Here is a 27,817-nt window from a genome sequence, read left to right on the forward strand (position 1 = left end):
AATTGGAACTGATTGCTTTAAGATGACAAAAGGTTTAAGGAGACTGACTGGCCTCTAGTGATCTTCTCAGGATCTTGATTACCACTAATTCAGGAATGCTTGCACTGCTCCTGTTAGTTTTCACTTCTAACCAGTCCCCTAAGACCAAAAGGTGCCTTTGGTTCATTGTCACTTGCTCGCTTCTGGTAAGGAGCTACTTCTGAAAAAAAATAAAAGAAAAAGGAGAAGTTTCTGGGATGATACATACTGCTGAAAGTTTCCTCTGTGAGCAAGTAAACAGAATATATCTGTGATCTACCTCTTCATAACATCCTCCAAAATTACAGCTTTTCAATCTTGGGCCAGCACACGCAGTAGAAACTTTTTGTCTGTATTACGTCCTCAAAATAAATTGATGATTTGAAAGGTTTCTCAAATCACAGTTGTTTCCCAGTAGGAATGAGCTTAGTAGTTCCTCATGACACAGCTTATGGTTTTGAGAGGAAAATTCTGGTCCTGTTGGAATTGTGCTCCATGCATGCAGTGGGAATTTAACAAAAGTGCTTTGATAAGACTGGGACGTTCACGGAAAGCAAATCTGTGCTTTGAACAAATTCTGTTCACTTCATCCTGTGCCAGTGCAGTCTGTGCTGCCAAAACTCATCTTCTGCCAGTGCAAGCGTGCCTAAATAAAGGTTTCTCCCTGGCTGAGTGAGGATATCAGCACCACCGAGCCTTGGCAATTTGTCTGTCCTGGCAGAGGCATGTACAACAGCCATCTGCAGCAGGGTGCTGGCCAGACATTAGGGAGATGGAAGCAGCAGTTTGCAGCTCATGGGGTATCAAAGAGAACACACTCAGAACAGTTTGTCCCTACATCCATGGCATTATTTGAAGCAGAACCCAATGCTTTAATTTTAAACCCACACTTAGGCGGCCACCTTAAGTTGGCGTGGCTGTACACACTGCCGCCAAAAGGAACGTAGTTCTGGAGCTCCCAGGGGTTCTGCCAGCTGAACTGGCCTTAGCGTTGAGGAATACACAGTGCCAGTGGCTCAGGGAGCAGCTGCAGTGGGAGCTGCAGGTTGGTCCTGGCTGGGGTGAAGGCTGGAGCCCCCGGTGAGGGGCCATGAGGTGGCACCAGCCCTTTCCACCACAAAGGGCACAGGGACCTGCAGCTCCAGTCACGCCACAAGGCACTCAGGCCCAACAGGACCCAGTGGTTCAACAGGAAGACCCCAGACTACTGGCACACTTAGACTGTGAGGGGACGAAGCCCAGGGGTTCCTTTTTTCCTGTGTCCTTCCTCAGAGGTACCAGTGGGAGCTGTTTCTGTTCAGCTGTTACTGCAGCACAATTGAATAGTGGGAAGGATGCTGACATCTGGGACTCTGCCATGGGAAATCTGGGCTCCAACCAGTGAGGGAAGCTTGTCTGACTGCGTGAATGTGAGGTGTGTGGGGAGTCAAGTGGGGCACCCATCGGGTCACTGGAATCCCCATGCTGCCAAGGGGCTTCAGTCCCAACAGGGAGTGCCTGGGGGGTGGGAGTGTGACTGCCGGAGGGAGTGGTCAGACAGGAAACTTCCTTTAACATCAGGCTAGATTTTTATCTTCAGTTGTACAGTAGTTAGTGAGATAAAAGCATGAAATGGGAGACTGGCACGGAAGTTTTCCTGTCAGTTCTTTTCCGTGTCCAAGCTGTACTGGTACAACTGCAGGCCAAGGATGAGCTGGGAATGAGCTGTTAGGGGGAAAATTTCTTAGGGGGAAAATCAGTTAGGGGGAAAATTTCTTTAAGCCAGTGCTGAGAAAATTGACCACGGAGACACAGGGTTTGAATATTTCAAGAATTTCAAGACAGGTTCTTTCTTTCTGTTCCGCGTGGGTGAATGCAAGGCTGCTTGTTACACTGTTTACAGCATTTCTGTACTGACCTTGTCTGAATGAGCACAGATTTGTTGTCATGTGTGCGCGTACATGATCAAACAGCCATCGCAAATGTAATACCAAATGTCAAGAAGATTTAATCATATGAGCTGAAACAGCTCCTACTAATGATACAACCTAATCACAGGATGCTGTTTTGCATGCATCACTGTCAAATGCTTTAATAGTTTTAGTCAGAAGGTATTTCAGTGATTACAAGCTGCTTGTGATTAAAATTAGTACAATTACACTAATGGAAAAGGACTTGTGTAGTTGCCCAAAGGCACATTTTGAAAAATAGAACTAAATTTCTTGTATAAATGATAAAACAAACCTGGGACAAAGTTTATTTGAAGGATTATGTCAGCATGGGTCTTAGTGACCCACATGTTTTCTCTGCCAGTTTGTTTGCTTCTCTTTCATGTTGTCAAAGAAATTCCTTCCCTTTGAAATACAGACAAACTTCCCAACATAAAAATAGCATGTCTGCCAAAAAGGAAAAAATAAGTTTTATTGGCAAAAATAACCAAAGAATGATAAGTAGCAGAGATGGGCATATTTTCCTGCTATATTAATAAGCACATGTGTTTATGTTACTTTTTCTGGAAAAAGCAGAAAACTTCAATAGTTTTCCCCAATGCATGGGGAAATAGTTTTCCCATCTAAGCATGCTTCCTGAAAATTGGCATATTAATAGGGTCTGCCACAGAGTTTAAGGGGCAGTGTGATTCTGTGTTAACTCCTGCCTACTGGCACTTTCCTGCCCAAATTCTGGTGACTTTGTTAGGTAGGAACCCCTGTTAGCAACAGTGGATTAATTTTTCTAAGCCTTGCCCACCTGATGTGAGACAAGAAGTTTTTATAAGAGCCTTGTCTGGTGGCTTTTTTTGTGCCAACTTCTCCTGTGTGTTCATCTGAGCAACAGAATCCAAGGACTGGAGAGGCAAACAGAGGGAATGTTTGTCCTCTGTGTGTGCCGAAGGGATGGTTGAGGCAGCTGCCAAGGGATGAGTCTCCTAAAGAGCCTGGCAGAATGGAAGAGAAGAGCTGCTGCTGCAGCAGGAATGGGAACAGGGGCACCTGGGGCAGTGTCAGCTGGAGCTGTTCACACACAGAGCACAGCTCCCCGATCTCAGCTCTGCCCCTGTGCCTGGACAAGGCTCCTCTCTAGGGCTTGCAAGATAAGCAAAACAAGCAGCCCATGTATTTTCACTCAGGGCAGCTGAAGGCAAGAGTTTCTTTGTCAAATAATTGGGGACATAAGGGAGAGAATCAGATTTTGATCCTCTGAGATTCCACTTGAAAAGGCAAAGTGCACAGCTCCTGGCTGCAGTTCTTTGCCTTGATGGTAAGGCTATGCAGGTTCTCTTGACTTCAATTTGAATTTACTTTCCATGTTGGTTTTGTTTTTCTGAAGCAGGAAAGACTTCTAAAGTCCCCAAACTATTAGCTAGAAAACCTCAAAACCACAAAGATTACTAGATACATTTTTTAAAAAGTGATTAGTAAGTAAAAGAAATAAGATTTTTTTTCTCTAATCAGGTTCCAACTTCTGCATCTTGGGAATCTTCATTATTATTTTTGACTTGTTAAAGGTAAAAATGTTGTTTTAGTTCTAGCTTTCTTTTATTGAGGACCATTTAGTCTGTTTTTAGCTCTCTTTCTCCAAAGCAGCTGGCATTGCTGTTTCACAAACAGTTTATCATAGGTTTCAACCCGTGATGCTTTTTCACTTATCAGAATCTGCTTTTCTTTTCAGTTTTGTTTTAACTCACTGGGGATTCGTCAGAACAGAGTCTTAGCTGTTTGCAAAATAGTTATGAAATCAGCTGAAAGACCTCTCTCCCAAAAACATTTTGAGGCGTGTAAGATTGTGAGTTCTTTGATAGGAGATCCTGAGATCCAAGCGTGGTTTTGGGGCCAGGAGAAGGTGACTGGGAGCTGAGATGCAGGGCAGGGGTGTAGGCAGTCATGTTTTGATTAATAAATAATTTTCTAAATCCTTTGAATTTTTGGTAAATCATATATATGGAATAGTAATTAGAACTTTTCCATTGAATTTGAGACATTTCTGTGAGTTTAAATTAGCTGAAGACATGGTTCAATGACTAGAAAGTGAAATGGAACTTATTTAGCTGCTGCAAATAACCCTTGTATATTCACCGGTTGCATTAGCTGTTTGAGGGGTTTGTGTTTCTTATTGTTTATTGTTTGGAGTGTTTGTTTGTTTATTTGTTTGTTTTGACTAGGAGTTCTCAAAAAACTTGCATTTAAGTTATACCAGACATGAAGTTCAGTGCTCAGATTATGATAGTTGAGTGGGACATGTTTTGGGACAGACAGCGTGCTCCTGAAAACCCATCTGGTCCAATTGTTTATGAAATTTATGGCATTTTATTTGGTTAAAAGTTCTGAAAGTGTAACTGCTACAGTGCTACCATGACATTTTGCAATTGCACTTTTCTTAGGCTAGCAGATTACCTCAGCATCCTGGGACTTGTATGCTTGCATGTGCCATCCCCGTTGGAGCCTGGTGGATTAGGGGAAAAGGGATAATGCATTCCAATCCTCAAGCTTTGGATTTAGAGCAGAAGGTAAAGCAACCTGGAGATTGCTCTTATTTAAGGCAGTGACTCTGTTGCAAGTAAATATTCCCAATACACTCAGTATATCTCACACTTTATCCAGGGCAGTTGTTTAGCAGGTAAAAAGCCTTGAGAACTTTCTGCTGCTAACACAAGAGGCATCTGCAGAATTTCAAGATCATGAGCAACCTGCTGCAAACTCTGTCATCAGTGTGACCTAACCAGAGGGAATTTTTTAATACTTGATGACAGAATCAATAAGACAAGGAAAACACACAATTCCCCTAGGAAAACACACAATTACTCCATGTCATGGCAGCAGCTCCTCAGTGGAACCAGCACAGCACTCAAAATCCATCAACTATTTCAGCAGTAGTTCAAGGACCTTTTATTAGTATTTTGCCTAACATAGGGCAAAATCATAACTTTACTGTCTTATGAAATGAAAAATTAGTGTTGCTTGGGTGTTTAGAAAGTTGTTGTAGTAAAAATACAGAACAAATCAGCAAATAGAGGTTTGATGGTTGAAGCAATATGTCAGAAACCATTTAAATTTCATCTTTGCTACATGACAGAATTGCCTATGACATGAGGGATATCAGTTTTAGAAATGTTTAGCTGCTGGGCAGCCCATGCAAGTCTTCATTTCCAGCCACAGAGAAGCCTTCATTTCTTCTAATTTCTTGTATTGCTTCAGATTTCTTTAGGTAAAGCTGTTGTTGTTGTTATTGTTATTGTTATTAACCAGAACCTTATTTTTTGCACTTCTGGGTATCGCAGTTCCTTGCACGATGGTACTTAGCACCACATGAGCATAAAACAAGAACAAAATTCTTGCATCATAAGGGAACTTATTATCTAGATTGATGAAGGGTAAACTAATATGCCCAGAAAAGGAAGAATCAGGCTTTGGAGCAACCAGTACCAGTCAGCTCCAGCTGTGAGAGTTTGGGCACGTCAGGGCACATCAGTGGCCTGCTCACTTCAGAATTTCCTTTACTCATCACTACAAAGAAGAGTTTTGAGGTGAGTTTAAAGAAGGGTAATATATTAGTTCCAAAGGAGCTTTTTCTATGCCTGAATTAAAGCTCAGGAAAGAACCTATCTCTGTGTTAATAAAAGCAGAAGGAAAGAGAGGGAAGTGGGCTGGACACTGACCTGGAAAAACAGAATGGCATCAAGTCAGCTTTCTTCAATGAAAATTATTTTTGCCTATTTAGGAGTAAATAATTATAATGGTTTATCATTATTCATTTTCATACTGTAAGTAATTATATTTTCAGTGCATAATACAGAAATTCCTTTGCCTTACCTACCTGAGGGAAAAAAAGACCCTGGGATTTTGTGGGAGTGTGACAGAGTCAATCTGCCAGGTCACCCCATATTTATATTTCAGATATCCTACCATCAGAAAAACCTCCATAAGCCTGGATAGGAAAATGCATTAGCAATATCAGTTGTGGCAAGAAAAAAGAAGTGCCTCTCAGATTCAGGATTTGAGCAGCAGGACCTACTCATGATCAGTATTATTGAGCTAACTTTAGCTTTTGATCCTCCAAGGATTTTCCAAACCTGAGGGTTTTTGTGCAAGCACTCCTATTCCTAAATTCTGATCTCCCAAATCTCCCAAGCATGTGGTCTGTCATAAAGCTGCTTATTTTTTGTCAACAAGCAATATTGTGAAACAACTGGAGAGCTCTGCAGGCTGTTTAACTCAGGGCTAAGTTTCATCAAGCATGCATGGGTGTATATTCCAAGGATGTTGCTCTGAGCAATCTGAAGATTGCTTGATAGAGGTTCTTTATCTCCTGCATTACAGTTCTAGATGTTATCACATTCAAAACATATTTGAACTTTTTGGTAAACATTCAGCATCTCTTTGAAGCAAAAAAAACATATCATGGTCCTGTTCCATAAGAGCTGGCAACAGTGGTTTTAGCTGCTTGGGGGCAAATTCATGTGGGAACACTGATGTCTTTGGAATACTCTCCTTCATTTCAGCCATGGAAAAGGGCCTGCTAAATTCTGTCCTTGAAGAGTATAATTAATAAAATCTTATAAAGAAATTCAGTAATAGATATTCCAATAGTCATGTGAAGAGTTGTAACCATGGTGGTGCACTGAAAAGTAAAAGCTATATTATTAAACCAGGACGGTGACTTCTTTTTTCATTTAAAAGTGTCAGAAATGTGAATAACTGACAAAAGACTTCCAGTGCCTTGATTCTTAAGAGGCCTGCTCTGAGGTTTCCCCACCATCAGCATCAGGTTCAGTGGCTATGAAGTGAGGTGACTTACAAGACCTTAACAAAATCTGAACACCAGACTTGACTGGAAGCAGAGAACATCACTCTTTTCCATGTGGCAGTCTTTTTCAGGGACACCCTTAAAACAGAATTTGTGAGTCTCATCTACCCCCAGACTGACTGATTGATTGATCAACTCCATGTTTAGGAAGAAGGATCAAAATGGCAAAAAATGGCTTTCAATTAATACAATTCTAAATCTTATCTCTGCTGATTTTCAGACAGAACTGAATGCAGGGTTTGAGTGATAGGAGTTTATTATCCTGTCTCTGCACCTACTTGCAGCAAAAGAGCAATATTTTTTCCTTTCCCCTGTTCAAGTTGTGACTCACAGTTCAGCAGCTAAGTGGGGCATACATTGCAAGAACTAGGCTATGAAATTACCTGTGAGTCTGACATTTCCAAAGCAATGTCACTCAATGATCTTGTGCCAGCTTGTGTCTTGGGGTGCATCAAGCACAACACATCACCAGCTGGCTGGAGGAGGTGACTGTCCCGCTCTACTTTGCACTGTGCAGCCTCACCTCAAGCAGTGAGTGCAGTTTGGGGCACCACAATACGAGAAAGACACAAAGGTGTTAGGGTGTGTCCAGAAAGAAGAAAAATAAGAATTATCTCTGTTCCAGATTTGCCTACCAACTATCCCAGGGCCATGAAGTATTATTTAATTGTCCTTGGACTACTCTTCCATACCACCCATATGGAAGAGAACCAATGGGTAATGCTCCAAGGGCCTTGCACCAGGCTAAGAAGTTTCCTGCCGGTGTCCTAAGACCAGACTCCAGGGAGGCAGCAGAGTTCCCTAACAGGGGTGTCTGTCCGGCAAGTAGGACCCTCTGTTCCCCTCAGAAGGGAGTCACCCACAACTATAACCCACCTTTCCTTCCTTGTGGATCTTGATCTTGGCAAAGCCTCATTCCTGTTGTACAGAGGCATTGAGGAAGGTGAGGGAAGGCAAGGAGGGGTTTCTCCTGCCACCTGTGACATGTGAACACAGACCCACAGTGACTCTGTTTGCCAGCAGTTCTTTTCTTCGAAGGTTCTTTTTGACTCGCAGTTCCTTCCCATTCATGAGTAAGATTTTTTCATTCCAAGCTGTAATTGGTGATATGAGCCACAGAGTTAAAGTTCTTCCAGTGCAATCTTTTATGTGGCTGTTCAAAGTACAGCAGACGACAGACAGGACTTTTACCCCTGAAATTATTGGAGTGTACTCACTCTGATGAGCTTTCTGATCACTGGACTGACCTGGATCTACTCATGAAGGAAAATATGGACAGCAAGGGACTGAATACATAGAGAAGCTCTCTGATGACAGTGGTAATGGAAAGAATGTCAGCATGTAAAGCATGAGAAAAAGACAAAAATATGCCTGTGGCTAAGGATGCAGGATGCAATTTTTTAAAGTTATATAACTTAGTTTATTTGGGAATTTAGGCCTCTTAAAGTTTAATTTTCTGATAAATTTTGCATTATTTGCAATCAATTTACTGGTCTCTGCTTGGAGGCAAGAAAAACAAGCCTCACATCTCTTTTCCTTTCAAAGGCAGGAAAATAGGAACCTGCCTTTGGAATAACATACAGACGGAGCAACCTACCTGCCCAGCAGATGTGCTACGAAGGAGAGTCTGGGAACCACAAGCAGGTAGGTAGTAGGAATGAGAACCAAAGTATAATCTCTCTAGGCTCTGTATTCTTAATTTTATCCTTGGATTTGCATGTCTGCAAGCTAGATGGATCTATCAGGATCAGTCTGAGGCCTGAGTTTCATTCATCAGGTTGCTCTCTCCCCGTTTGAAATTCTTCCTCGGAAGGTGAGAATCCATAATCCAAGTGACATCAGCTCACACCAGATTTAGATGCTTATGCCCACTTTTGCTAAATCCAATTAGCTGTCAGAGTTGAACTCTGAAAAACCAGGTGAGGAGTAAAGGGTGTGGTAACTTGCTGTTGTACTTCAGTCCCTAACAGCACTGGAAAGTTTTGGGTGTATGCAAAGCAGTTAACTCCTGAACTTACTCTTTGTGTAACAAGAGTCTCAGGCATAGTTGAGCCTACATAAACATCAAAATAGGAGCTCTAATCTGCACTGTGGTAGTTACTGTCAAAACAGGAGTGGCAGCATAGAACAAAGGGAACTTGAGAGCTGGCACAGATGGGTTCCCCTACAGTGTCTGGCCAGACAGAGCTAGGAGAGTGAGATCTGAAAACCCTGCTGGATTTTCTCTGAAGTCCATATGTTACTTGAAAGGGCATTAGAAAGACACACCTGTTCCTAGCTGGAGAACTTGCTAAAACACCTTAAGCCTACACATGACAATCTGTACCCAGCCCATATGTTGGCAGATGCAACTTCAAGTTCCTGGGGGGAAATGAGATTGCTGGGATGGGAGAGACTCTTTGCTCAGTAAATTGTTGAAGGTTGCCTTTTTTCTGTCTAGTAAATTTTTTCATTGCTTTCTATGGAGTAAATGCATTTTGTAATCAGTGCACCATTTCACCGCTTCCTCTTTCTGCCATGCACAGCAGCAGCAGCAGTTACTTGTGCTGAAGGCAGCTGTTATGGGACTTACAGGGGTTATTGCGAGGCAATCCCTGATGGAAGACTGAAAAGAAACTGAGTCAGTAGCTCAGGGGAAAGTACAGTTCAGCTGGGTGCTGACATATGTGCACTATCACTAAGAGAGCAGCTTGCCATGGCCAGCCCCAAGCAGGGCTGGTGTTGGAACCCAGGACATCCCTCTGGCTGCCCTGGATGGCTCGAGCCCCTGGCAGGGGGCTCAGAGACCCTAGCACAAAGCCAAAGACACCTGTGCCTTTGATTTTGATCCATGGAGAAAATTACCAATGTTATGTGAAGAGTTACAAGTCACGAGAGTTTAAGCAGAATAATAGTTTGTCACAGGGTGAAAAGGTGGAATTTTGGGGTCTTTAGAATAGGGGTTCAGGAGGCAAGATGGAGGGATTTGGGTGTGCCCTGTCCTTCCTCCTTCCTCTTCTTAGCCTCCATCTTCTGTGTGATGCTGGCACTTCTAGACTGGTTTAGAGTAGAGATGGACTCTCTAACATAGGTGATAGGTATGGGAAAATAATTGTAAATAAAGTACACATAGTTCTCAGTATGAAATGTTGACACCACCCCAAGGGCAGTGCAGTGTGCCACGGACACACCTGCTAGGTAGAACTCTGAGGGTCAGGAAAAGAATGTAAGAGATAAGAGAAAATAAACAACCTTGAAAAACAGAGCCAAGGAATTCCGACTCCTTCTTTGAGCGCCGGGCTTTCTAACATTCTTGGGGTCATCTTGACCACAGAGATCCCGACAGGCTGGAAGGTGTAAAGACTGAGCAAAACACAACCCATCCGAGCTCATGGCTCTGGCCATGACTACAAAAGCAGGTTCTTCTCCCAGGTGTTGCTTCTCTTCCTGCTTATCCAGACCGGCCCTTTGTCACTACAGAATAAACCAGCCTTAGCTATGGTACTAAGGTTGAGTGTAAAGTCTGGAAAGCATTAATTGACTTAGAGCCATTAAGCCTCACCCTGTCTCACTTCCTCAGAGCCAATCAAAGTTGCAGCATTGCTGTGGCAAAGAGAGAGTTCTGCTCAGCCCAGACCAGGGTGGCAGGAGTAACCTTTGTGCCCAGAACACAGATGAAGTTTGGGAGCTATTAAACTGAAGGAAGTGAGCGATGGAGAGGAAGGCAGGCTTTCAAAGGAAATGTGGGGTGGGGTGGTAAAACTCAAGCACAGCAAGTATGTGATATCCAGAAGGGAAGAGGACACTTATTGGATCCACATGTCACAACAAAGAGCAGTAGAAAGAAATCTCTTTAAATGTGGGCAGATAGAGCGTTAGGGAGATCCAGCATGTCTTTCACACAGATCCCCAGCCCCGAAGCAGGAACTCAGCTCCATCTCTTCAGGAGCTCCCTCTAAGTGCTCTAAAGCCTTCATACAATCCCTTAGCCAGAAGCCTCCCCCAGTGTGTTCTGTAGACTAAAGGCCACTTTAGCTGGGGAAAGATAACTGATAACAGAATGTGGCCTCACTTCTCATCAGGATTCAGCTACTTCCTATGGTTGCTTCTTGTTTTTTTCCCCTCTGGTTACTTTTAGAGGGCTACACATGGTCTTAGGAAATGGCTGGAGGGCATGATCCTGTTAGAAGCAGAGAAATCACCTTCTCTATTCCATGCTTCAATTGCAGGCAGGAATTCCAGAGTTCCCTCCTTGCACATTGGGTACAGTTGTATGAGAAGGACTCAGTGTCCTGTGGCAGAGTACCTTATAGTTTTATAAGGTGATTTAATTTCTTGAGGAAGCTTCAGAACATTCATCTCCAATTTTTTGTGCTTCAGGAATGGTTTGTTTGCTTTGCAAAAGCAGTAAGGGCCTTGCAAGGCATGAGGCAGAAAAGGGCTGACACTTAGTTCTCCCTGTGGAGCTTTCCCAGAAAATGTTACCTAACTCACTTTGTTGATACTTAGTGGATCAGTGCCCAAACTTCACCACATTAGGTTATATCAATAAAAAATACATCCTAAAGAATACTTTGTTTTACAAGCTCCTGCACATTTCTTTGCCTGACTGCCTATGCTACAGGAAACCAGTTAGCTCCATTTAGAGCCACAGAAAAGCACCACAAAAGAAAAGACTGCAGTTTTCAATGTTGCTTCTGTTATTCTTGAGCAATCAGAATAGCATAATTCCTTCCAGTGCTGCACTATTTTGAGCTCAGAAACATCTATGTGACTTGAAATTTCATTGTCCTTAATATCATTTTCACCAAGAAAAACTACTACAAATGAAAGTGTTCATAGGTATAGACAGCTAAACCTTTGAAAAATCTGAGCCAGCATGTAATTTTTTAGAAGCAATTTTTTAAAAAGTTGATTTTGAATGAGCTACTGTGTTTCAATTAATAACTCCATAGGCACTCCACAACATTACAGCTTTGTGTATTTTCTGCAGAATAATGAGATCTCTTCTGTTTCTGAAACGGTAGCTGAGCAATTCCAGAGCTCTGCAGTGCTAATATATAGTGGTGAAGGAAGTAGGGACAGGGAAGTGTATGCAGAGAATCCTGTTATTCCAGGCAGTGTGGTAAACTCTCATGTGGACACAAGCCAGAAGGATGTGGAAGCCACAGGCTTCATTCCCCCATGGATTATTAGTTTCTGACTGTTAACAGTGAGTTGTAATCTCTAAAGAGTGTTTGGAGATGAGGTCTTATCAATGTGCTGGATTAAACTAAATAAATTTGATCACCTATTTCTCATTGTTTGAGTAGGGCAATTTGGGAAATTGTCCCTCTGCTTCACACAAGCTGGAATACCTCTCCTTTAAAACAGATAAATTTGACATCTTCAAAGAGGTACAAAAAGAAATGTTTGTAAGGCTTTGACCAGAAGGCAACTATTAGGACATGATTTCTATATTTCCTGGTAAAGATCTGTGCATTGTTAAGACACGAATACAAATAGTAGTGCCCCTCTGGATGAGTACAGCAAAACCTCTAAACCTTTCTGGGTTTTTCTGCTGGGTCTGATCACTCTGTTCAAAGCTCATTGCTGCCTGATCCAATGAAGAGTAGGGCAGACTGGAAAGATGCTCTGAGCTGTAAGGTGATGGAAAAGCCATCTCTGTAATGGGTGGTGATGGGAGCCTTTCCTTGTTCAGTTCAGTTAAAATCAGGCACAGATCTTTGCGGAGACATGGAGAATGGTTTTGGTTTCTCTGCCTTACGAGGAAGAACACACAAGAAGCCTCATGGCAACTAGGACCAGCTGCTGCAGTCATGAATTTTTATGAAGGGGTTTCTGGCAACCACATTAAATAATGCCTTTAGCCAACATGTCGGCTCTCTGAGCTAATTTCTATATCACCAGCACTGCAGATGCGTGATCTGCTGCAGCACTGGCAGACAGTTAAAGTTATGAGCTCCAACAACACAAGACTTCTACTTAACAATGTTTTCAAGTTTGCAGTTTCTCTTCCACTCAGGGCAATGGTAATACTAGAACTTTGGGAGGGAGAAGAGGAGAGAATATTCCTCCAACCCCCAGGACTCAGTTGTTTTATGAATTTTAACATCAATTGAACCTTTTTACATCTTACTACTGGTTCTAGCTTATAAGATACTGGAATTCTTCACACGTAAGGCTTCTTTAAAATGAGACAAGAGTTCACCCTTCAGTGACTGATATCTCAGCCCAAATTAGCCTGTATTATGTCATTCAGCAATACTAGAAGAACAAGCTCTGTTTCACTTTATATGCATCATCTGCAAGATTTCAAGACTGAGGATGGGAAAACTGTCAGCATTGTAGCAGAGGACATGTGCAGGCAGATGAAAAGAGAATCTATTCTGTAGAGTGCAGGAGAGACCTGCTGGCAAACGATTCTGAAAAGAAATGCCACAGAAATCAAGCCAGTAAGTTTGTTTTATGATAGTAATTACTCTCCATGATGTTCATTGAAATAGGAATTCTGTGATTTTCCCCTCAAACTCCACAGCACTGAAGAATGACAGAATCCAGAGTAAGTTCCTTCATCAACTTATTTTAAACTCTCATGATGATTATTCACTGATGATACAACCACCACAACACTTTGCCAGCATTGTTTTTATTTCAAGAGCTTGTGTCCTACTGGTGCTCTGCAGCTCATTTGATGCAGGGAAGAGTGGTGGCTGCATTTATAAAGGATGCTCATTAATGTTCTGCTATTAATTTTTTTTTTAAAAATTAAATAAAAATAAAAATTAAAATTAAAAACTGGCTCAGGAGATGTTTTTGATTTCTGGTTCTATATTTGAAAGCATCCTGAACTCTGTGTGCATGATGATGCCCCTTACTTTGGAATTGTGGATTGTCCAGCTACACAGAAATAAGCTGGTTTTGCACTGAAAGGCTTATCCTGTAGGAAACTGGAAAAGGGGAATGGGCATAGAAGGGAAATGATGCACATACAGCTGTAGAAAGCATTGTGAGCAGGGAGAGGACTTCCCTCCTTGCTCTGGTTCATCAGGACATGTTGGCAAGGTTGTCCCCAAGGTTTCATGAAACATCCTTTCCTTTGACCGTGTTTCCTGACAGACACACACCATGTGGTTGTGGTTTTCCAGAGTTCTGTTTTGACATCTTCTGCAGAGTGGACAAAGCGCAGAGTGGACAAAGCTTGTGAAAAAAAAAAACAAACTGAAATCCACTAATCTGTTACATACTCTTGGAAAACAGCATGTTATCATCTACCTGCCTGTGCTTCTGAAGCTGCTCAGTACAGGCTTGGTCCTTTTCCATGTGGGTGAACCAAAGAGTTTTAGGAGATTTTCATGCACATGGATTTCACACTGTTCCTTGCTGGTGCTCCTCCTGTTTGATTACAGCATGGCTATACAGAGCTTAAACTGCAATAAAACGGTTTAGTGAAAGTCGTACATGGTGATCTCTGATTTCCTCTTAGGAACTACAATCCTCCTTAATTATTTTCTGGAGTTTAGTTGTTACTTTTGTGGTTGGACTTCTCTTCTAGCCAGTCCCCCCTGTTTATTCAAATGCCCTCCCTCTTTTCCTTTTTGGAAGCATAGTATTTGAGGGCATTTCTTAAGCAGTGGAAACCCTCAGAGTCTTGTGCTGCCTTAGTCAGAGCACTTTTAAGGATAACCTCTAATCTGTGTGACTGAATGACTGAGTAACTGAAGGCCCATATGTCCCAAGGGAAGGAAACCTTGGAAATGGGAGCCAGAGTCAGTGTTCAGCAAATAACAAAACCTTTTTGGCTTTGTTCACATCAAACATTTGTGTTTGCCAAGAGAGGGAGAAACTTCTGTGTGACTATTTAGAATGCCACCTGCTCATTTAGCATTATGAATTGCATCTAAGCCGACTCTTAAATTAATCCTGTCTTCAAAGACTGGTTAGTAGTTTTGAAGGAGGAAATACTCTCTTACAGAGATTTGTCCTCAGCAATCTGTACATATTTCTTAACTTCTTATTTCTCCCCTATGCTGGAAAAGGGAATGTACAGACCAGGTTCTAGATCAATGCAATAAGCAATGCTTATTCTTCATAAATAGAGAGCTATGCTGGTATATAATTGATTATTTGACTAATGGGTAAAAAATCAGTGTTGTATTAAACCTCTCTAGCTGGAATCAAATGGAAATTGTTTTGTGAAAATATTTCATTTTCTTTAAAATATTAAATAGAAATTGCTTTAAAAAATAAAAACATATTTTTCCTACACCATCCAAAAAAACCAGAGCAGATGTATTTTGCCAGCTGCACTTTCCTATGTCTAAAACAAGGCCTACTGTATAGCTTGTGAGAAGGGCAAAGTGGATAACACCTAGAATCTCTGCCCCCAACTTCTCACAAAAAATTGACAAATGAGCTGGAATACCCTGATGTAAAAATAGAGTTCTTTTTACATGCCTTTTTGAGCTTTAAATATATATTTTGGTCATATATACAGGCTTCTTCCAATAACCATGAAACTTAGGTAAAACCAAATGAAGGAAATGTTAGATTTTTGCTTAATAAAATTTCTTTCAATGCAAGGAAGAAAAAAATTTCAAACTACAACATTTCTGCTAAAACCCTTGGGGCTGGGAAATTGAACTGAATTGCTGAAAAATGGAGGGACAATTCTAGCTTTTGTTGCATTATGAAAGGTGAGTACAGTGTTATCCCAGAACTCCAGCAAACTGGAAAATGTGGCACTTCTGATTTCTGAAGGCTGGTTTTCAGATGCTTCCTGCATTTAACTACTGTTGTGTTTCTGAATTTTGACACCATGGCTGTATTATTGTTTAAGTACAAGAAGGAGGTGGAATTGATTTAAAAATAATAATAATTAGATTCAGAGCCTCTCTTGCTTTAAAATCAGTCTTCTGATGAATTTGCCTGTTGTGCAGTGATGTTCATACTAACAATAAAGTCAGAGATGATGAGAAACATCTCACTTGGCTGAGGTTATGCTCGTATTAAGTAGCACAGCTCTGCTAAGTAGAGATGACAACAAAGCAATAATATTTAAACACTATTGTAAATCTGAGGAAGAAATGGCAATCTTAAGTGTAAACCTCCTTCTTTTCAGCCTGTGTCCTACATACCTGCATTGATAGGCTCCATTTAAAGTACAGTGTAAATGTTTAGTGAGACTATCTCTCAGGTCAGCTCTTATTAATGTTGAGTGTGTGCAGAACAGTTTGCAGAATCTGATTCTTGGTTTCTGGCAGAGTGCCTTTCCTTTCTATTACACTGGAAGACAGGGAAAAGCAAACTGCCAGGGAAAAGTATGAACTGACAGCAGAGAGCTGCAGCCTATAATGGGTGTAAAAGCATCCCAAACCATATTTAGACAAGAACTGAAGCAGTCACTATTTATTCTCTTTCAAGAATGGCAGTTTTGAAGCCATTTCTCTTACAAGAAGTAACATGTGAACAGTTTTCAAATTACTGTTGCTTGCTTAATAGAATAAAAAAACTGAAAAGTTCAAATGATGCAAATGATGCCAGTGAAGCTGCTAAGCCTCTGTGGCTTCCTTGCAGACTTTTGCTGCCCACCAAAAGTATTGACTCATTGCAAGTCTTTTCATTTACTGAGAGTAACAGTAGAAAATCATCAATAATAACAGCTTCTATCTTCTCCCCCACCACTGCTGGGTTTATTTTTTAGGAAAGGAAAATCTGAGCAGATTTGTGCAGGAAGAGACACCTACCCAGACAGATACATAGCCAGTGCCTCTGCCTGTAGCTGGAGAAGGTTCTGTTTTGCTTAGCTTTGTTTTCTGCCTTGGATGTCCTGCCCTGCAGACCATGAGCTCAGGAACAGCAGCTCCCAGCTTTCTGGGAGATACACACCATGCTAAATAAAGGGGATGGAAAGCTCAGTGCCAGCTATTTTTCTTGCTTTGGGAGTAGTAGCTGCTCTGTTGGGGGCAGGGGGACAGCTCCAGGAAGGTTTTATTCTTCAGAGCTTTGTAATCCCCCTCTTCACTGGACAGCTGGGGACACAGCAGGCAACCTTTCAATTAAGTGGAAAGAGTAGGAAATTTTCCACTGACAGATTTTTCCCCTCTTGACCAGACAAATTTGCAAAACTGAACACTGTTATTTAAAAAAAAAAAAAAAAAAAATAAGGTAGTTCTTGCAATAACAAGCTGATAACCTTCTTTCAGGGAGAGAATTGAAAAAGATTTGAGCTTCTTTTCTTCTACTTAGTTATTCCTGAATATTAAAAAGCGGGGATTTTTTTTCCAAGCCAACCTTTTTTTTCACGTTTGAGTAAGATCTTAAATAATACTAAATTTCTAATTTGAAATGTACATGTTTATAAACTATATAAATAAAAAATTCAATCTGAAATATGTCCAGGATTGTTGGCTCATGAACATGAGTTTTTTGGGGTGATTTCATAGTTATGTTCTGATTTGGGAGAGATTTTCAGCATCTTACAAATACTTAGGGAATACAAAAGCCATTCCCCCCACAGCTGCTAGATGTGGTGGTGAGAGTTTGGAAAAAATTAATCCATTCCCTGCACTTGACAGAGGTTACCCACCAAATTCCTTTCACTTAGACTGTCAAATTGCTTTCATTAGGAATAAATCTTCCTTTTTCTGCACTGACCAGCAACTGAACTAACATCTTACATGTAATAAAATCTTAATTTTCTATGTTTTTCTTCAACATCTTTTTTGTTGAAGTGTAAGAGTCTATTTCATCGCACATAAGGGTGGAAAACATCCCAGCTTCCCTCACCAAATAGCATGGCCAGGGAAATGTGTGAGCATACTTTATCCATACTTCAAAACAAAAGCTGTGGTTTACGAAGTCTTTGAATCCTTTGTGCACTGGTTGTGGGTAGAGATGATTGAACTCTAGCCAAAGGTTTTGAGAGGGCACTGCTAAGTTTATTAAACATCTGGGAGGCAGACCAGGTTTCCTGCAAGTCATTTGGTACAGAAGCTTCTAACTTCTAACCAGGGCTTTGAGGTTCTCAATTACAGCTCCTAAGAGCCATGGCTGTCACAAGTTGAAAGGATTCATTTCCTCCATGACTTACCGGGACACGGTTGGGATGGCTGGAAGTGACAGAAGAGAATGTCTTTCAAGCTAATAGATCATCCATTACAGCCCAGTCCCAGACTGGCTACGTGCCAAGCAGACACACAAGAGAAACAAACCCAGTGCTAGTAAAAACTTAAAACAAACATAGTGGGATCACTTTCTCCATTTGATAATCCATTGAAATGGACACTATTTCATCCTCGTGACACTTGCAGCACAAGATTATGCACTCCAAAAGCAGTTCAGAGCCCTTCAGTTCCAGAGCAGTTCAGCAAGGGTTTATGAACATTCCAAAATTCAGGGGAAGGATGGGTTTTGGCTATGAGAGGAGGTGGTTTATTTGTTTTAATTTGAGGTTTGGTTTTTGAGGGATAGGGGATAGTGGTGTCGGTTTTGTTTTGAGGGTTTTTTTCTGCAGACATCCTTTTCTCCTCTTTACTCTATCCTGTTGTTTACCTAAACCAGTGAGTCTGTTGCTTATAGCCCAGATCTCAATATTACAGCACCGGCAAAGATGTTCAAAGTTTCACCGGCCAGAGATGAGGCCTCGCTGCCTGGAATAGCAAAGTGTGGCTGCTCTTCCATGCAGGTACTCTGTTGCTGCAGCCACTCCTCCAGCAAACCTTTCCGAGCCCCCAGGATGGCAAATTTTAGTGCAAAGGGGGGTTTTTTGGCTGCCTGTGTGAGTGTAGTGAGTCTGCAGGACATTATTATTCAAACCTTTGAACCTGTGTCAGGTTGTTAATGTCTTAATGTTTATTCAGGGGTCAGAGACTGCTGGCAGGTGTCACAGTAAATGGGAGGCTGTCAATAAGCAAATGACTTGCCATTCACAGTGTGATTGCTGTCAGCAGGTGACAGGATGTCAGACTGAAAGAGGAGAGGATGGGGAGGTAGGAGAAACTGCAAATGTTTCCTTGTCTTGAGGAAGTGAGGGAGAAGCCTCCAGCAACAACCATGGCAAATCAACATTTAAACAGCAAAAAAGATCCCAACATCCAGCTTTGGGGTAATGCTACTAAAGGAGCAGTTTAGGTATTCTAAAGCTTCGAGCAAATGGCATTGACTCGTTTGGGAGCATTTCCACTTCTCCATCAGGAAGGAAGATAGATTATATTTACTGGTACTCCTATTTCTCCCATATTTGTACATCATGCGTATAAAAAGAGGGGAGGTCCTAAACGAGTGGGTTTATCCATAATTAAAGACAGTGATTGTGCAAAGTATGTTATTTCTTCTAGATAATCTCCTTTTAGGCACACTTCCCAGTCCATAAGGTTCTGACCTCCCAAGCCACAGAGGACCTGGGGATCAGGATTCTGTTCTCAGAGTTAGGTGTTCACATGCTGCATCATCTGCCCCTGAAAACGCCTCCATTTCTTTGTCAGTAAGACAAGCTGGAATATTTTTCAGATTTGCAAAGACTCATTAATTAAGATACTTTGGGGAAGTTTTATAGAATAAAAGGGAGACTTAATTATTTCATCCTGGACAGTTTATTCCTTTGGGACAATTAAATAGAGGTCACTGATAATGCAAGTGACTGCAATTAAAAAAACAGCATCTTTTAATGATAAAAACTGAGATTAAGCCACACTGAGTCAACTTTTCCGCTCCTTTTCACACTGTCTTGGTGCTAACATGGAGGGCACAGAGAATATAAAAGAGTCTCTCCATCTCCTCAGCTCTGGTGCCCACTGCACTGAAGGGGATCACTGCAGTGCAAGTCCAGCTCAGCCCCTAAAACCTGTGACTGATTTTGTCCATCATGAGAAGGTCTGTGTGAATCATGCTGACAAATTTTCATACGTGCTCACAGGGCAGGCACAGAGCTTGTCTGAATTTGGGCAGTTCTTGCATTAAAGTCAAAACATTCAAGGAAAATTAGAGGGAGCGTATTCTTTCAACTTTCAAGACCCTGTCCAAGGTTTTGCACAGATTTTCCTTCAGTAGGTAATAGGCAGAAATAAGGAAGCTACAGTCAATACAGTAAGATGAGCAATAACACTAGATTTTTGTCCACCACCTTTTCAGAAGAGCATAAACTATATTTTCTGAATTTTCAAGTTCCTAGCCTGAAGTAGGAACTTGCCACCAACACTTTGAGCTCCAATTGCTAAAATTCTGACAAAGTTGTAAACAGCTAAAATCAAAGTGTCATTACAACAGGTCTGCCACAGGGACTACTGTGTGCCTACAATTCAAGTGCCCTGAGTGCTTTTACATCTCTAATGTCCACACACAACCCCTGTACTGCCACACTACTGCATCTAAACACTGAAGAATGTTGCCTGAATTCTTCTGTCAAATCACTGAAGTATGCCCTGCACTTCGCACTTCGTTTCAAACTTGAAGCCAAGGCAAAGTTTAAGTGATCTGCTGGACTGATACATCTATTCTGCATGTTTACAGAGTGAATTGCAGAAGTTTTTTGAAAATTCAGAGTGGTCAAGAGCTTTGGTATCTGGATCTGCAAGAAATTTAACAGATGTGTGAAATTCTGCAGGTGTCCCAATGATTTCATTTTCACAGCAGGAGTTCTGTGTACAGGTTTGAATGTGTGCTGGTGTTGCCAGACTTTTGAATTTCAGACAATTGCTTACTTTGAATTTCAGACAATTGACTTCACATTCTAAATCCTTCCCGTCCATTCATTTGCACAAGAGTACTCTTTGTGTACGGAGTTCTGCTGAGTACTTTAAATATGTCGTGCATGTTTTAGGTAACATGACTTCTCCACAGTGACTTCAATACTACTTTTCATTTACTTTGCCTTGAATCTCATTTAAAACCACAGGCTAGTTTTGGCAAGCATTAAGAGCTCTTAAATGGTTTGTAATCTGTTTTTAATATGATCCTAGTTCAAGTTCAAGCTGAATAAACATCGGGCTAAAATAAAACCTGATGTCTTTCTGCTTTATGCAGGGAACTGCTACAAACCACAGGGTAAGGGCTAATTTATTTGCACAGCAACAAGTCCTGAAAAGAAAAAAAAATGGGTACTGGCTGTTTTCTCTTAATTATTACTCTTTGGTGACCTTTTGGAGTTAGAGGAGGCAGACAGCAGCAAGTTTGGCCAATTGTTTTACATTGCTCTGACAGAGAACTGTCCAGACAGTTACCTGCTGAAACAAGAGAGAATGTTCTCTCTTGATGTTTAAAGTTCACCATCATTTAACTGTTTTACCATGTGTGCTTGGCCAGCAAATGATTGCTGGACAAACTGAGGGACAAGGTTTCTGGTTTATCACTTGGAAGTGATCAGTATTAGGCTGGGGCACATAACACAAGCCATCCTGCAGGAGGTCAGGATAAATCTGGAGATGGGGAGGGTGCAGGCTGTTTTATCAGTACACAGATTTTCAACCATGTGACAGAAGTTAGGCCACAACACAAGTTGCATAGAGTTAACAACTCTATTTTCACTATGTCCAGGCTTGATGAGCTTTCTAAAGCTGCATTTCCTCAAGTTATCTGAAACCATTAAATTTGCTTTCCCCCTACTCTCCATTCTTTATAACTTGTAACTCTTGTGTCTGAAAGAGAGATGGAATATGAAGTCTGAGTATGCTGATTTGAAGCACATTAACTCACTTATTAGTCACCAGAAAAGTAAACAGAAATAGCTTGAAAAAAATGCATCTTCATTCTATGAAAGTACCGAAACTTTACAGCTCTCACTCCTTCAGCAGTTTATACTGGCACTGCTGTCAAACTTGCCTTTTCTGGAGTGGGTCTAAAAACCCAGGAGCCTGGTTACCATCAGCCAGAATTGTAGTTTGTTTGGCGCGGGATTTTCTATGTCTACGACACAGAGAAGCACCCTTCTCTCCTAATATCCATTTTGTTTTGAAGTACCACATTGTTCTCACATGCTGACGTTGTATAGTAATAATAGAGATAATGTGGGGCTGTGGATGACATTTTCCACAGCCCAAATCCACAGACAAAGCAGAGACCTGGTTTGCAGCCCAAGCCTGCAGCCCGTATTTCTGCCATGGTGGATGGACTCATGTTAAAGCCCAGCCTAGATGCTGGGTTTCCTACTGGCAGATCCATGAGGACTCAGCCTGGATTTTAGAACTTGTTTGGCAAGAGTTGGTTTAATTGGTTTAATCATTCCCCATGTCGCTTTTTGGGCTTTATTTGTGCTTAATTCCCTTAATCTGCATTGCTGTTGTGAGGACCATCATATCAAAATGGGAAGAATAAACAAGGAAAACATCTGAGCAGCACAAAGCAGGCATGTTCTGTGCTTGCAGGGTTGACTCATAACTGTAATTCTTTACTCCTTCCAAGCTGTGATCTCCTCTCAACTCTTGCCAAGTGATTCATAACCACCTGCACTATGCAAAGGAGGCCTGAGCAGCACCACACAGAGTCACTTCCCTGGGATTTTCCTCCCTGCCAGGGAGCCCATGGGCTGCCTTCATTCTTGTCAGCCTGCACCAAAACAAACCAGAATAAACGTGCCTGTACTTGCAATTACTTCAGTAAAATATTTTCACTTTAATCAAAGATGTTGTCTGAGAACACAGGAGACAAGGGGAGGGAAAAGCGATGTTTGCCCTTGAATCTGAGAGGGGCAAAAAATAAAAAAAAAATAAAAATAAAAAAGAAGCCTCTTTATCTGGATGAAATCTAAATCTTTTTTCCAGTAGATTTCTTATATGTATAGTAACATGGGGTGTCTGATGAAGGAAATTGTAGGGATAAACAGGAATCAAGAAAGTCAGGTAGTCTGCTGCATTGAGAAACCTGTCACAGAGAGGAATTGGAGGTAGAACCACCACAAAGCAGAGCCTGAAGAAAATACATCACCATCCTCTGACATATTTGCCAAAATGGGAAAAGTACCAGGATATGTGTGCAAGTGCTGGGACCCATGACTTGGCAGTATGTCATCTTCCTTCAGAAACAGCATTACAATGTCATATTGTTATGTTTCACATTATATGTGACACTGTCCAAAGTGACAGAGCAGGTTTTTGTGTGAATCCAGAACATAAAGTCTTGCAAGTAATTTCTAGAATCCACAGTGAGACCACGTGTGTGTTTAAGTCCTAATTCCAAAGAGAGAAATCTGCATGCACAAAGGCCCTTTGTGTTGGGGTTCCTTTTACTATTAGTTACATTGACAGCACAATTCCTTTTAAACTAGTTTTTACAGGTATTTATTTCTATATCCTTTACTTAAAGAATTGGGAAGGCAGGTAAGCAGGATCGTGTGACTGCCTCCAAAATCATCCTGGCCACAGGGTGTGAGGCTTATTCAAGCTCCTTCTATTCTTGAATGTAGAAATAGCAGCTAGAGACACCTGTCTCTCAAGCCTTTAACTACCAGGGATAATTTTTCTTCAGTTAGTGGAACATCTGATGCATGTAGTTAGCCTCACTTGTCAAGTGCAGGATCTGACCTGGCTGCTGCCACTCCATAGGAAGACCTTGGTTGGATACTCTGAGGGGTCAAAAAAAGGAAATTGAGCATAGATCAGTAAATGTTAGGAGGGGGGTATAGCGCAGTGAAAGTTGGAGTATTGCTCCCTAAATCTGAGGTTGAATTGCACCTTGAACTGTGCATATGCAGCGCCATTTCCCTCATCTCAGAAGGTTTAGAGGTACTGCAAAAATGCTGGTGGAGGATAACAAGGCTTGTCCAAGATTCGCATCCTGTTATATAGAGTAACAGGGTAAACCTGGACTTTTCATCTTGGAAAAGTGCTGAGAGTGCAGTGCAAGAAGTGGAGAAAACTCAAGAGTGCTCTGGAGAGAGCACAAAGAAGCAAAGTGTTCGCCACCCCTTCCAAGAGCAATGGGGCACCAGATCCAAGCTGGTGAACCGAGATGCAGAGAAGACGAAGGGCGGTGGGTGAGGAGTTGCAGCGGATCCGTACAAGACCTTTTTGAAGATTACTGAGCATGAACCGCACGGGGAACTGGATGAGAACTGGCGAGAGAGAAGAAACAGCACCGGGCTGAGGAAAGCAATCCTCTGTGCTGGAAATACAACCTGGGAGACTCAGAGGACGCACGGTGTGTGTGTGGATGGTGCCGGGCACACCAGCTGAGGCCACGGCGGGCAGCAGCACAGGTGACACCGGGTGCCAGCTGCCCGCCGCGGCGGGCGGGGCCGGCTCTCGGGGCGGGCGGGCCGCACAGCGCTCCGCCCCCCGCGGCACCGGCGCTGCGCCGGGCGGGGCGGCGACGCAGCGGGACGGGACGGGACGCGGCGGGAGGGGAGCGGCGCTTCACGGCGCTCCGCCCGCCGCCGGCACAGTCCGAGGGGAGCCGAGCCGCGCCGTGCTGTGTTGTGGATGATGAGTGCGTGAGAGCCATAAAGCAGCGTCTGGGGCCGGGAGCGCCTGCCACTTCCAGGTACAGTCCGTGTGTCTGCGGTGCGTCTTGTCTGTCCGTCCGTCCATCCATCCATCCATCCATCCAGTCGCTGTCTTCTTTGCCAGCTCCGGCAGGACGGTCTCGTTCCTCCCGGTGTTTAATCTCCTTCCTGGCTAGCCAGTTCTGTACGGACAGATCTGCTTTTTGGGGGGTATCAGCATACCGGGGAAGGGAGAGACTTCAGCCCAGCAGTGATGGTGCAGTGATTGGGTCCTTCTCCTTATATCCTTCCCTGTAGTGAGATAGAACAGAGTACTACAACTGCACGATGTGATTTTTTAGTTTTTTCCCCCTTGGCTATAATCCTTGGAGAAGCTTTCCCTGCTTTTCTTTACACCCGGCAGTTCGACTGATCGCTGGTTTTCTTGGGTGGGAAGGGTAAAAAAGCACTGATGTACCAGATTGTGTTTGTAGGGCTGAGTAAAAAGGGGGTGTGGGCGGGATGTGTGTCTGTGTGTGTGCGTCTGTATCTGTCTGTCTCTGTGTGTGTGTGTGTGTGTGTGTCTTTCTCTGGGCATCTGCTGGGTGTAAGTGTGATAAAACTTCAAGCTCCTGCGCAGTTCAGGGGTACGAGTAAGGACTGTTAAATGACCCCAAATCAATGTTAAATGACCCCAAATCAGTGTTAAATGACCCAAGACCAGTGCGTCAGTCCAGACCGTAAACTAAGGCAGCCCTAACAAGCAATGCCTGCCCGTGTGTAAAGCTAAAGAGAACACAGGGGGATGAGGAACTCTTTCAGAGGAGTTCTCCGGAACAGAGCGGAGGAGGGCTGACTCCTCTCAAAGGGCAAGAATGGGCTGAAAAATCAAAAGAGCCGGGAACAAAGAGGTGCTGTGTACCTCGGGCGGCTGTGTCTAAGTGAGGAATGTTGAGGGGGCTGCTTTCAGTGAGATTAGCGCCTTGGTGGGCTGAGATGTCATCTGTGCCATCTGTGGGAAACTGGGACTTGGGCAGGCAGGAATGGGTCTCCAGGCTCTCTCTTTATTTTGAAAGCTGAGAAGAGCTTTTTGAAGTACGGCTTCCTCAGGCTTATCTTACGGCTTCCAAATGAGATGCCTTGGAGAGAAGCTGTTAATCAGCTGAAAATCAATGCTCAATATACTCAAGACAAGTAGCTAACTGATGAGCTGTACTGGAGAGAACTAATAGCTGAGACCAGGCTCTGATTTTGGATAAGCAGTGGGGATATCACTCCTTTGAACAGCAGGACTGAAACAGGCCACTGTAGGATTTGTTAAATCTTTGTAAAAGAGGAAAGAAATTACTGATTTAGCAGGGGTTAAGCTCACAGCTGTGCCACGCACTGAGTAAAGGTTTTTTTTGTAGGGTGCGCTGAATCCCTGTTGGTTTGCATTCTTTGTGGTTTCCTTCTGCTGAGGTTTTGGGGGACGGCTGTGTGTGTTGTTGCCTGTGCTGCGGTTGTGTGGGTTATCTACACAGTCCTTACCGTGCCTGCTCCTGGTCTGCGGGGTGAGCTGCTGTCACACTGTGACAGAAGTGACAGGCACAGTTCAGCCCTGCAGCATGATCCGTGGAGGAATATGAACTGGAGAAGCTGACAATATGGGGCTTTGCTTTTCTAACAGGGTGGTTAAAAAGTGAGGTTTTCTTGGGGTGAAGACAGGAGGGAGCTGTGTGTGGCTCATATTGCCAGTCTGTGCTGTACATCACTGTAAGGGTCTATGTGACATATGCTAGGGCTCTTTGGGATAGATTGCCTGCATTTCAGAGGAGGAGGCACAGTCTGTGATTGCACATACTTAAGCATTTTTTCCAAATGTTAGTAAACACACAGGTGTACTCTGCAAGCACTGACAAGCGCCCTCTGCTTGGCATGGGTATGAGGGACTGAGCCACATCATCTCATAAACACTTTGATAGAAAATGAGCTTGTAAACAAAGCTTCCAGAAAGCATTTTGCAGCCACAGCAAGACAATACATTAATTTACAAACAGGAGGCAAAGACTCTAGCTGAAAGCTGCTGCTAATTTCTCCTCTGTTCTAGCTGCTATAAGAAGTAGTATTAAAAAACTAAATCGCTACTGTGAGGAACCTGAATGGGTGGCATTTAGTATGGCTGTATTTTGAAATGGGAAATGTGCAGGATCATGACAACAATCCAGCTCACTCTCCCTAGGCGGCTCCAGAATAGCACTGAGTGACTCAGATCCATGCATTCTGACTTATTTTGGGTTTGATTCATCAAAATGCATCTTCTCCCCAGAATAAAATGTTCCCCAGGTCACCCCTCCCATGGGGTCAGGTACTCTGCCTGCCTCTTGTCACACGTGGAAATAGGGCCAGAAATGCCAGGTAACACACGTGCAGAAAGGAGCCTGGGAGCTGTGAGACTTGGGATTCATGAGGAGTAAGACAGAGGATAAATCAGCTTGAGTCAGAGTGGGGAGTGGGGTATTCTCTGAGGTAATTGCTCTCATTGATACAAGGCCAGGTGCTTTCTGCATGAATGTAGCGTGCTGAACTGACAGTACTTGTCCATCAGGACTAGAGTTGATCCTCCCTTAAACATCCTGCAGGGATTCAGACGCTGTTAGGCCGCGTTTGTAATGATCTTTTCACAGCCCAGCGTGGTGTACATTTGCTCAATATCATACCTACTGGGTGGTGACTTAATAGCTGTAATTGTTTCGGGGCAAGGAGCGCTTGACCGTCGATTGCAAGGCCCAGGGGTCCACCCTCAGTCGGGCCCGGGAACTGCCGCTGGTCTCAGGGGCTGACACAGACCAGTCTGCTGGGGCCCTGCTGGCCTGGGGAGAAAGGTCTTTCCACTCATTTTGGCTGTAATGGGCTTCTCTTCGAGTTCCCAAGGAGTCAGGCAGGCTGATTGCAGATAAATGTTTTACAAGTCCTCTGTATCTCAGACCCAGCTCTGTTCTGTCTCTGGCTGATACCCAGCCTAGATATAAATGGGTGAGAGGCAAGTGTAGCTGGTGCACATACGGAGCTGTACTTCCTCTCTTAGCTGACAAAGTGCAACCATCCATTTTTATCTTCAATCTAGACATTGGAAAGTGTATTTTTGTTGTGGTGGTGGTGGTGGTGGGTGTTTAACTGAAGTATTTCTGTTGCAGAAAGTGTGAATATACTGCTTTCAACCTGCTGTATATTGAAGTGTCAGTAAAAATTCTGTACTGTTCATGGAAACATAAGGACTCGGCGACTGGGGAAAAAAGATCATATGAATTGTTTGCCCTAAAACCAGCAATTTTTCTGCATCATCTAAATGGCAGAGACATCTGGCAATAAGGTTTTAGGTAGAAACAGTTAAATGAAATTTAGTACTGTTATTTAGCACTAAACACCACAAATTTGCTGTTGTAAATTATAACTTGGCTGCCTATTATGATTACAAAAGGGAAAGGTGTTTTCTTTTGAAGTGTACTGTAGGGTAGCACCAAAAGGCCAAGCATGGGTGTCTGCAAAGAGCAACAGTTTTGGGATTCAGAATATGTCTTGCTTTGATCAGGATGAAGAAGGAACCATGTCAAGAGAGCTTCATGCTTAGGGCTAGTACCATGCTCC

At 42.8% G+C, this 27,817-nt stretch overlaps 1 protein-coding gene across 1 annotated transcript in view; it reads left to right on the forward strand.

Annotated features, from left to right (window-relative positions):
* Nucleotides 1–24,085: 24,085 nt before the first annotated feature.
* RASGEF1B (RasGEF domain family member 1B) overlaps nt 24,086–27,817 on the forward strand; it is a 31,863-nt gene continuing 28,131 nt past the window's right edge. The window contains exon 1 of the mRNA XM_041468324.1: nt 24,086–24,249. The gene's annotated coding sequence lies outside the window, so the exon portion shown is untranslated. The remainder of the gene's footprint in view (nt 24,250–27,817) is intronic.

Source organism: Pyrgilauda ruficollis, unplaced genomic scaffold (genome assembly GCF_017590135.1).
Source record: "Pyrgilauda ruficollis isolate IOZ18807 unplaced genomic scaffold, ASM1759013v1 scaffold217, whole genome shotgun sequence".
NCBI classification, from domain to species: domain Eukaryota; kingdom Metazoa; phylum Chordata; class Aves; order Passeriformes; family Passeridae; genus Pyrgilauda; species Pyrgilauda ruficollis.